We start from the raw sequence: 11,681 nt of genomic DNA on the forward strand, positions 1-11,681 counted from the left end.
CCGCCCCAACATTGCATCTACTATCTTTAGCAAGGGACTCCTTTCTTCATCTAGCTCCCTGACTAGGTATCACAATAAACGTAGCAAAGTCCAACCTGGCCCCTACTCAGCTGATAGATTTCATAGGTGCCAGGTTAGACACAAGGAAGTTAAGAGCCTTCCTCACAACCGACAGAATTTGGAATCTTCGACTCCAGGTGCGGGCCATCCTCCACTCCAGCTCAGTTCCAGCGGAATTGGTCCTGAGGGCATTAGGGTCCATGGCTGCAGCAATTTCTCTTCTCCCGCTTGCCCGCTTGAACATGCGGGTACTTCAGTGGACACTTCAAGTACAATGGTCTTACCTTTCTCTTCCTCTGCATCATCCCGTTGCAATCAGCAAGGCTTGCAAACGGTCTCTTTTGTGGTGGCTCCATTCAGAGGATCTCCTAGGAGGCCGCCCCTTTTGTGCATCTCCCCCCCTTGCCACAGTGACCACGGACGCATCCCGCCTCGGGTGGGGGGGACACTTTGCGGGACGGACGGTCCAAGGCACATAGAACGACTCAGAGACCTCCCTGCATATCAATGTTCTGGAGATGAGGGCCGTGCTCATGGCGTTGCAAGCACTGCAGGCCTTTCTTCCCCTGGGAACAATTGCGATTCAATCGGACAACATGTCAGTGGTCTGGTACATCAACAAACAGGGGGGAACCAGGTCTTACCCTTTATGTCGGGAAGCCGTGAGAGTGTGGGAATGGGCGATCTCCACCAACCGCTTTCTCATCGCAACACATATTCCGGGTTGGTCCAACATCCTTGCGGACAAGCTCAGTCGCACCATTCTCTCCCCGTACGAGTGGTCTCTCAATGCTCAAGTAGCGAAACGTATCTTCGCACGGTGGGGAACTCCTTGTTGCGATCTCTTTGCATCCCCCTTAAACACCAAGTGTGACAGTTTTTTCGCTCTAATCCCTCCTCCAGGGGATTTCCCCGAGGGACGCTCTGGTGCATGCTTGGCCTCCCGGTCTTCTGTATGCATACCCCCCTCTTCCTCTGATGCTCCAGGTTCTTCAGAAAGCCTCTCGGTTGGGGTGCAGAATGATCCTCATAGTCCCATTCTGGCCTCGGCAGATCTGGTTCCCTTACCTGAGGTCTCACTCAGTGAATCCACCTTGGATTCTAGATCCCATCCCGGATCTGATAACACACCCATCAAACCCACCATCTCCGAACCTGGACAACCTGAAGCTAACTGCTTGGCTGCTCCAGTTCCACTCCTAATTAGAACTCCCGGTATTTCATCTCCCGTTAAGGCTATCCTGGTAGCGGCGCACAAACCCTCTACCAGAAAAACTTACTGCAGTAAGTGGAAGCGATTCTCCATCTGGGCGGAGCGGCAAGGTCTAGATCCCTTCTCGGTACCCCTTCCCGTGGTCCTAGATTTCCTTACCACTCTTTTTAATGATGGCGCCAGTAGTTCCATGGTCAAAGTTCAGCTAGCGGCCATTTCTCATTATCATGTTGGTCATGACTCTGGACCTCTTATGTCTGCCAAGTTATGTAAAATCTTCCTAAAAGGCACCTTTCTGCTTAGACCCCCTGTTAAACAGGCGGTTCCACCATGGGATCTTTCTTTGGTTCTTCAGGCCTTGACCGCTCTCCACTTCGAGCCTGCGGCCACTGTAGATCTAAAATTCTTATCTCTTACGATCAGTTGTTCGTTTCCTTTGCCAAATTTAATCTGGGTAAGCCAATTTCAAAAGTCTCCTTGTCACGATGGATTTCCCAGTGTATTTTATTAGCTTACCAAGCTTCTGGTAGGCCCGCACCGGACAGAGTTCATGCTCATTCAACCCGGTCCGTTTCTACCTCAGCAGCCTTTAAGGCTAGGATACCTCTGGATGACATTTGTTCAGCGGCCACTTGGGCTTCATCTCATACCTTTATTTCTCATTACAAGCTGGATATCACGTCTAGAGGTAGAGCATCCTTTGGCTCAGTGCTCGAATATCCTTCCATGACGGCCGCCCAAGATTCAGGTAGCTGGGGACTCTGTCCCACAGGTTGCTGACAAATGAATCTCCTACTTCAGATTTAGAAGTTATGTACTTACCATAACGTTCCATCTGAGTAGGTGTATTCAGGGCCGGCCTTAGCTCAAACGGCGCCCTAGGCGAAGCACTGCTCTGGCGCCCCTTAAGCCCCACCCACACTGAACACAAGGAACACCCCTATTTGAGCCACGCCCACAGAAGGGTCACTCCCACAAAACATTCCAGTTCTTTCCATGTTTAAATGCATGAAAATCCAAGTAATACTGTAAGACATCTTGTAGTTTAGTTGACTGCAATTGAAGGCTGAATATCCTTAAACCTGGTTGATCTGTTGCTTGTGTAGTGTTCATCTGCAGTCATGAGACAGTATTAACTTTTTTTGCAATGTGCATTGATGTTTCATTGATGTTTGTGTAGAAGTTCTCATTTGGTCTAGTGTAGCAGCAACTCTACATTTTAGTATATACGCTGATGTGCTTCATGCTCTTCACAGGTCAGCAATCAAGTCTACATACTTCAGACAGCTACATAGTGATGTGGTGGTGCTGCAGCTGTATGCTGACCCAGAGGCCAAAAAGGAAAGCAGTGTTACTACAGTCAGTGATGTCTTGAACTTTGCATACAACTTAACACTAAGCAGATTTCAGAATTGTATTGGCAGTGTTTATTCATTATGGGTTGCAGATGGATATGGGACCTTTAAATTCAGTTTTAAACAGCAGTGTACTACTTTCAGCCATCATGTCAATGCAAGTAATTTGAAGATATATTTAAGGAGAGAGACATCGATAAGTGTCAAATGATTTATTCCATTACTTGTCAAGTACATTTTATATGCAATCTGACAGTAAAATTTTGCATTTGTACAAACTGTCAGGTCTGGTTGACCAATTTGAAAACAGGTTTCAGTTGGCACAATTAATGCTAGAGACGTTGAAATAGTCAGATTTTATTTCATTGCTGGCTACTAGACATTTACTTTATACAGTTCATAAATTGTCAGATGACTTTATTGCATTGCTCTCCCATTACATGTACAGTTCTATATGCATGTTTGACACTTGTATAAACTACCAGGTGCACTTGAATTGTCACTTCATGTGAAAGACATTGGAAATTGTCATTTAATTATTCCTTTGCTGGCTACCAGATGAACATTTCCAACTGCAGTCTTCAACAATAAAAAGTGTTTCACTTGTAGAAGCTGTCCAATCTGCTTGATTTAAAACATTGGGTTTCAGTTGGCACAATTAATGTTAGACATTGAAATTGTCAGATTTTATTTAATTGCTGGCTCCTAGACATTTCTGTATGCAATATTTGACAGTTAAATGTTTAACTTGCAAAGTGTCAGGTCCACATAAGTAACTTCAAGACATTCATTTAGCTGGTTCAGTTCATGCTTGACATTGTAGTCCGGTTTTATTCCACTGCTGCCATTAGATGTACATTTCTATATGTACATGTTTCACAATGAAATGTGTGAGGTCCACGTGAATGGACACCCTTCATGTCAACAATATTCATTCAAGTATTCCTTTGCTGGCTATTAGATGTACATTTCTAAATGCAGTGTTCAACAGTAAAAAGTGATTAACTTGTACAAGCTGTCAGGTCCACTTAAGTTGAAGACATTAGATTTCAGTTGGTGCACTTCAATGTTAGACATCAAAATTTGTCACATTTTATCTGCTGCTATTCATGCATTTCTATATGCAATACTTCACAATTAATGTGCAACGTGAACAAAAAAAAAGTGTCTGGTCTGCTTGAGTAATTTTGAAAAGGTTAGGCATAGTTCATGTTAAAGACATTGAAATAGTCAGATTTTATTTCATTGCTGGCTACTACACATTTCTATTTAATGTGTGACTTAAAATGTTTAAATTGCCAAACTGTCAGGTACACTTGAGTAATTTGAAGACTCATTTAGCTGGTTCATGCTTCAGAAATTGTAATAGTTTGGTTTTATTCCCCTGCTGCCATTTGATGTACATTTCTATATGCAATGTTTCACAGTGAAATGTTACACTTGTACAAACTGTCATGTCTACTGCAGTCTTAGAGATTTCAGTTGGCACATTCCCTCTGAAATGTGGTGTATCATTGTCTGGTAATTTATTAAAGACTGGCACTGACCCTATTGGCATTATACAACTACACCTTTACACAATGAACCCAAGATTGGCCCTAGGGTCTACACAAGCCTAGCCATAACCAATTCCTGAAACATTAGCAGATGCAAGAACAGGGTTTGACTTTGTTATAGCCATTCAGGTTTGCCAGTCACAGTAGTAGAGAAGTGCACAACTGACAGTACTCAGCTTCCCTACCAACTTTGCTGTATTGCTTCCCTACAGGAACTCTGGCATACTGCACAATTGTTATGCCTTACACTGTAAAATCTTGACTACAGGTTAAATCATGCATAATTTGCACACCATTCATTACCTACCTAGCTACTTACTAAAGCTGCACTTATCGTGCACTGAGCAAATCAATTATATCACCATAGTCTATCTGGCAAGATACCTCATTCATTGAGATCATAGCCAAGGCCACAAGTCTATCTTGTCACATAGTACTTAAATATGTTAGTTGTAGTTTGGAGAAGCTTCTCTCACCAGATGCAACTGTCATTAGCAGTGTCAACAAAATGTGCAGAGCTACCACTACCTATGGGAATATCTCAAGTAATACGCGCTGCATTACATTGACATCCAGCACTGAATCCCTTTGGAGTAATGTGATAAAGTGTTTAATTCCTCATACAGCTGTACTACATCAATATCAGCAGATTCCAACTGGGTTAACAGACAGAATTGAAATATGTTCAGTAACTACCAAGAGTTCTTGTATGTTGTAGAGAAGCCAAAAGTAGCACTGAGCTGGACATTGAGTGAACCCGTCCTTCACAGATGACTGCATCAACATGAGTGTTGAGTTGACTTTATTCTGTTCAGGACTAAGTCATTTGGTTGATAAAAGCCTCCGCTTTCCTGGGTCTCACCTCATCTGCACCAGGAAACTGGAATTCTACCTCCAGTTCTTCTGCTAGCTCAGTAGTAGTTACTTTTGCCATTTTGTACCTTGTGGCCCTGTATTGTGTTAAAACACTTTTCAGTTCATCAAGCAGAACCACTGCTTGATCAATTTGCATGAAGAGCTTTGCAAATGTTTACTGACTTTTCCAACCTTCACTAATGCATCATACCAGACCACCAGTGCTATTAAAAACTTAGCACTTGTACTAGCCATGCTGCTTCAGATATGCATTAGGATCTTTTGTAAGTTCTGCCACTGAAACCAAGGCATTGGAAAGTGCACCCACTTTAGGGTGCTTGACACTTTCTACCCTACACTTCCACCTGGTCTCACAAAGTGGCTTTACAGATAGACCTGACAACATCACGGCATTGGAAAGTGCACCCACTTTGACACTTTCTACCCTACACTTCCACCTGGTCTCACAAAGTGGCTTTACAGATAGACCTGACACATCACAAAATATTTTGTACCTCTGAAAAGTGTACATTCGTTGCAGATTACCAAAGAATGAAACATCTACTGAAGACTTTGCAGCATCACTTTTTACAAGATTGAGACTGTGACAGCCCGATGGTAGAAAAAATGCATGTGGATTTAAAGACAAGATTCCTGCAACACCAGAATGTTTCCTTTCATATTTCGAGCCAATATGTCATAACCCTGGCCTCTGCAGTTCTCTAGTGGAATTCCCAAACTTAAGTTCATTTAACATGGTCAGTGAGAAATCCACCAGTAGTCCCAGTAACATGGAAGGACAAAAAGTACCCCTTTCCTTCCAGTTTCATTGCATTCACAAAACAGACAGTTTCATGTGACATGTTACACTTGTATTGTCATGTCTGCATGAGGCAACTAGTGTTCAGTTGGCACAGTTCACTGTATACTGCAACTGGCAGATAGACTGGCAATGACCCTACTTCCATTATGCAACCACACCTTCCATTATGCATGCAGAAACATTAGCAGACAGAAGAATAGGGTTCAACTTTGTCCTAGCAATTCAAGTAAGCCAGTTATAGTACAGAATAGTGCCTAGTTGACAGTACTTTGTGCTGCTGCCCTACAGGAACTCTGGCATTGAAAAGTATTATGCCTTCCGCTGTAGGATCAGACTATAGAGTACATAAGATGTGAAATCATACATACTTTGCACACTGTTCAGTCTCTACCTAGCTACTTACAAAAGCTGCACTTTTCATGCCTTGTAATCAGTTATATCAGCATATAACATCTGGCAAGAGCAGTTATTAATTCAGATCATAGCCAATCCCACAGGTTTACCTTGTAACATAGTACTTGTTTGGAGAAACTTCACTCCCCAGATGCAACTGTCACATGCAGTGTCAACAAAATGCAGCGCTACCTCTAGTAAGAGACAAATACACGATTACATTAAGGAAATCAAGCACTGACATTACTCCAAAGGGATTATCAGTGTTTAATTCCTCATACAGCTGTACTGCATCAATCAGCAAATGCAAAGTGGGATAACAGACAATTGAAATATTTTCAGTAACTACCAAGAGTTCCTGTGTGTTGAGGAAGCCAAAAGTAGCACTGTGAGCTGTAAGCGGAGTGAACCAGTCCTTCTCAAATGACAGTGCAACAACAAGAGTGTTAAAAGTTGACTAACACTTATTGTACTGCTCAGCAATGCTGCTTCAGAAATGCCTTAGGATCCTTGCCTTTTGTAAGTTTTGCCACTGAAACCAAGGCATTGCAAAGTGCACCCACTTCAAATCACACTGCTTTGACACTTTCTCCTTACACTTCAACCTGGTCCAAGTGGCTTTACAGTTAGACCCAACACATGCCAAAATAGTTTGTACTAGAGTTAGAATGTAAACAGTGTACATTCATTGCAGATTACCAAAGAATGAAACAGCATCTACTGAAAAGTTAGTTTGCATCAGCAATTACTAGATTGTGATTGTGTGACAGCCAGAGGGTGCAAGAAATGCATGTGGATGTAAAGAAAATTCTTGCCTGAACAGTTTCCTTTCATGTTAACAGCCATTGTCATAACCCTGGCCACTGCAGTTTTGTGGAACTCCAACTTCAGTTCATTTACCACAATGTCACTGAGAAAGCCAGCAGCAGTCTCAGTAGCCTGGAGGAAGGAGAAAAGTACACATTTCCTTCCACAGTTTCATTGCATTTAGCAATACAGACAATCTGACATTTCTAGATGCAATGTTTCAGTGAAATGTTACACTTGTTCAGACTGTCATTTCTACTTGAGTCACTTAAAATCAGTAGGCTTGTTTTCACAATGTTAAATATACTGTACCAGTCAGATAATTGATCAAAGACTGGCAATGATCCTATTGGCAGTAGGCAACTATACCTTCAGTACACATGCAAGAACATGTGCAGTTGGCTTCGCTATACCCATTCAGGTATGTTACAATATAGAAGTGCATAGCTGGCCATACTTGGTGCTTACCTGCCAACTCTACTGTAGTGCTTCCCTACAGGAACTCGCATACTACAGAACTACTGTGCCTTCTGCTTACAACTGTTGTAAAGTCATACAAAATTTGCACATTGTTAGATTCATACATAACCACTTTCTAAAACCGCACTTTTCTTGCCTTGCACTGAGCAAATCTATCAATTATATCAGCAGAGTCTATCTGGCAAGATATTTCATTATTAATAGAAATCATAGCCAAGCCCACAAGTCTATCCTGTAGCATAGTACTTCTTAAGTATGTTTTAATTAGTTTGAGTTTTGAAAAGCTTCTCTCCCCAGGTGCAACTGTCACTGGCAAAGTCAACAAAATGCGTAGAGCTACCACTACCTGTGGGAATATCTCCACTAACCCACGCTTTTCATTACATTAAGGACATCCAGTGCTGATAATCCCTTTGGCATAATGTGGCAAAGGGTTTTCAATTCCTCATACAGCTCTACTGCATCGATATCAGCAGAGTCATTGTGCGTTAAAAGATTCTGCAAGTCTTTACAGAGCTGCAATAGCTCATCATCAGAAACATTACAGAGGTCTTGTATGTTGTAGAGGAAGCCAAAAGTAGCACTATGAGCTGCAAGTTGAGTGAACCTGTCCTGCACAGATGACAGTGCAACATCAACAAGAGAGTTGAAAAAGTTGATTTTAAAATTCTGTTCAGGACTAGTTAGACACTCATCATCACCTTCATAACCAAAAGCTTCCTCTTTTCCTGGGTCTCACCTCATCTGCACCAGGAAACTTGAGTTCTACCTCCAGTTCTTCAGCTAGCTCAGTAGCAGTCACTTTTGCCTTTTCGCACCCTGTGGCCCTGTATTCTGTTAAAACCTTTTCAGTTCTTCAAGCAGAAGAACTGCTTGAGCAATCTGCATGGATGAGCTTTGTAAAAGTTTACTGACTTGTCCAACCCTTACTAATACATCATACCAGACTACCAGTGCTATTAAAAACTTAGCACTTTTCATTGTACTGCTCAGGGATGCTGCTTCTGAATATGCCTTAGGATCCTTCCCTTTTGTAACTTCCGCCACTGAAACTAAGGCATCATAAACTGCACCCACTTGATATCTCACTGCTTTCACACTTTCTACCCTACACTCCCACCTGGTCTCACACAGTGGCTTTACAGTTAGACCAGACACATTATCCCAAAATATTTTGTACCTTTGAGTAGAGGATGTAAACAGAGTATACATTTGTTGCAGATTACCAAAGAATGAAACAGCATCTATAGAAGACTTTGCAGCATCACCAATTACCAGATTGAGATTATAACAGCCACAGGGTACAAAAAATGCACGTGGATTTAAGGCCAAGATTCTTGCCTGAACACCAGAATGTTTCCCCTTCATATTAGAGCCATTGTCATAACCCTGGCCTCTGCAGTTTTCGAGGGGAACTCCCAAACTTTTGAGTTCATTTAACACAATGTCTGTCAGAAAACCCCCAGTAGTCTCAGTAACCTGGAGGAAGGACAAGAAGTACTCCTTAACTTCCACACTTTCATTGCATTCAGCAATACGGACAGTCAGTGACATCTGTTCCTGATGGCTGCAGTCAGGAGTGCAATCCAATATAATAGAGTAGTACTTTGCATTTGTTATCTTTTGCAAAATAGAGTCTCTGACAGACTTCGATATTAACATTATCAACTCGTTCTGAATGGTTTTCCCAGAGTAGTGATCATGGATCTCGGCATTACTGATCCAACGAAGATGCTCTTGTATTACTGGATCAAACTTGCCCAACAGCTGCACTAACCCAAGGAAGTTGCCATTACCACTTGTAAAGAGTCGATCCTCACTACCCCTAAATGCCAAGTTATGTTGGGACAAGTACTGACAGATTGCAAGAAGTCTTTCCAAAACGTTTCTCCAGTATTTTCTCTCAGACTTAATCATGTTCTCACGGTGGTGATCAATGGTGGAGCTATTCTTAAGCCTCAAGTGCAAGTCACTCCACTTAGCAGCAGCTTCTTTATGTTTAACTGACCGCTCGTGTTCTACAAGCTTTTGGCCCAAATTTTTCCAGTCACATGTTCCTGTACTAGACAGGGCAACTAAATGAGTACTGCTGAAGAGTTTGCAAAAACAAAATACTAAGTCACTACTTTCAGAATACACCAACCAAGACCTTCTGACTGTCTCACCATTTGTAAGTCTTTTTGTATAGAAGATAGGATTAAATCTTCTATGGTGATCATCATAGGGAAAAGTGTGATTCATTATCTGAACAGGCCCTTCAGCACTTAACAGACAGCGAACTTTATCATCCATGGGATCTGGCCATTTACCAGGGTCACTATCGACTTCCCTGCATGTTACTGGAGCTACTTCCTTATTTTCCTCCTCACATATATCTACTACTTGGTCAGATACAGGACTTGCTCCTAGCTCTGACCACACAGGAATAGAGTCAATGGATGCCCCAGACACCGACTCGGCTCCACACTCTCTGACACACTCAGCATTACCAACTGCAAGGTCAGAGCCATTATCACACACCTGTGACTCAGATTCATTATCTGTACATCCAGTACCAGTATTCTCAACATCTACCATACAGCAAGCATCGCTGGGACTTTGGCAGGAACTGTCACTTTCACCTGGTCTGGAAGGACTGCTTGGCACCTCAACATCTACCATACAGCAAGCATTGCTGGGACTTTGGCAGGAACTGTCACTTTCACCTGGTCTGGAAGGACTGCTTGGCACCTCAGAGAAATCTGCCTCTTGAAGCATTTCACTGTCCCTGTCTTGCAGCTCACTGTCTAATGTATGACTAGACTGCATAAATCGCATCATTGAAGCACGTAAACTAGCCACTTGCAATTCTCTCTAAGCCTTTCTTTTTCTATTTGCTGCACCAGAAAGCTTCTTTGGACCTTTTCCAGGCTGTCTGTTAAAAATAAAATTTGGAAATTCAGATGTTAGGAATGGAAGTTGCAGTGTTCATAAACTCCCTCAATTCTTAGAGCTGCCTACCCACCCAAGTCTTGCAATTCACCCAAGTAGGCCTTGCAACTACAAATGGTTGTTAGTACATGTATTAGAGCCAACTTTATACTATACAAAATTAGAAAACAGCAGAATTTTTATAGGCTTCTCAATTACTGGCACTAAACAGCCAATTCAAATACAAGAATCAGTCATCTGGAACTAGAGCTTGCTTACATTGAGCACAATTACCCTCCCATCTCATCCTATCCATTTACTTGTAAACATTTTGAATGCTATTACTGTACTGGTTCATAAAGTGATGTTGTGGCTCAATTTTCATCTGATTTACTGTCCACACAGATCGTGCCTACAATGTAAGGCATCAGGAATGCTATTCAGTTGTCATGAAACTCTTTACCGATTCACAGATGCAGAGGAGGCAGTATTCATTGCAGAGGATGCGGTATTCATTGCAGAGGATGCGGTATTCATTGCAGAGGATGCGGTATTCATTGGAGCACTTGAAGCTTCCGAATATTTCAACAGTAGGTTCCTATCACGTTCAAGGTAACCAGTTTCCCAAATATCTATGAAGGACGAAACATTAGTGTAAACATACTGTATGGCACAAAAAAGAGAAATAAGTCAACACCATTGATGCACCACCACACAGACGATCCGAAGTCACTTCTACAACTCCACTGCAGAACCTCCCTATAATATGACTGTTACTGCCAGTACAACATCTCCTTGATATGTTATAGCACAGCAGTCTGTTCCTTAGATGGAAGGACCTATAAGACAGCCACACTTGCTTCTTTTACTAGTACTACAAAATATTTATATATAAACCAGAACATGAATTACTATGTTAAACCATATTACCATTCGACATTCAAATTATTTTGGTGCGACAGTGTACCAAAAACAGTAAAGAAAATTCACATGTTTGATGTATTGTTAGAAAGTCACACTGAAGCAGTAGAAATAAACCCACACCAGGTTTACAAAGTTCCCTGCTATTATACATAGCGTCTCCATCAGTCCCACTCATACACTGCTATGGCAAGCATGCCAAGTAAATTCAGTTATTTCTTCCTACATGTTTTAATATAGGTATTTTGAACTTCAGCAGCATGCGATACAAAACCTACCACCAAATACCTTTGCAGGTAACTACACTG

The 11,681-nt window shown here is 42.0% G+C and overlaps 1 long non-coding RNA gene across 1 annotated transcript in view; it reads left to right on the forward strand.

The window, feature by feature from the left end:
• The window catches only part of LOC122804750, a 331,892-nt gene extending 328,656 nt beyond the window's left edge, over positions 1-3,236 (forward strand). The window contains exon 3 of the long non-coding RNA XR_006365239.1: positions 2,530-3,236. This is a non-coding gene — a long non-coding RNA (uncharacterized LOC122804750). The remainder of the gene's footprint in view (positions 1-2,529) is intronic.
• The last annotated feature ends 8,445 nt before the right edge of the window (positions 3,237-11,681 follow it).

Source organism: Protopterus annectens, chromosome 1.part1 (genome assembly GCF_019279795.1).
Source record: "Protopterus annectens isolate FY-2018-M chromosome 1.part1, PAN1.0, whole genome shotgun sequence".
NCBI classification, from domain to species: Eukaryota; Metazoa; Chordata; order Ceratodontiformes; family Protopteridae; genus Protopterus; species Protopterus annectens.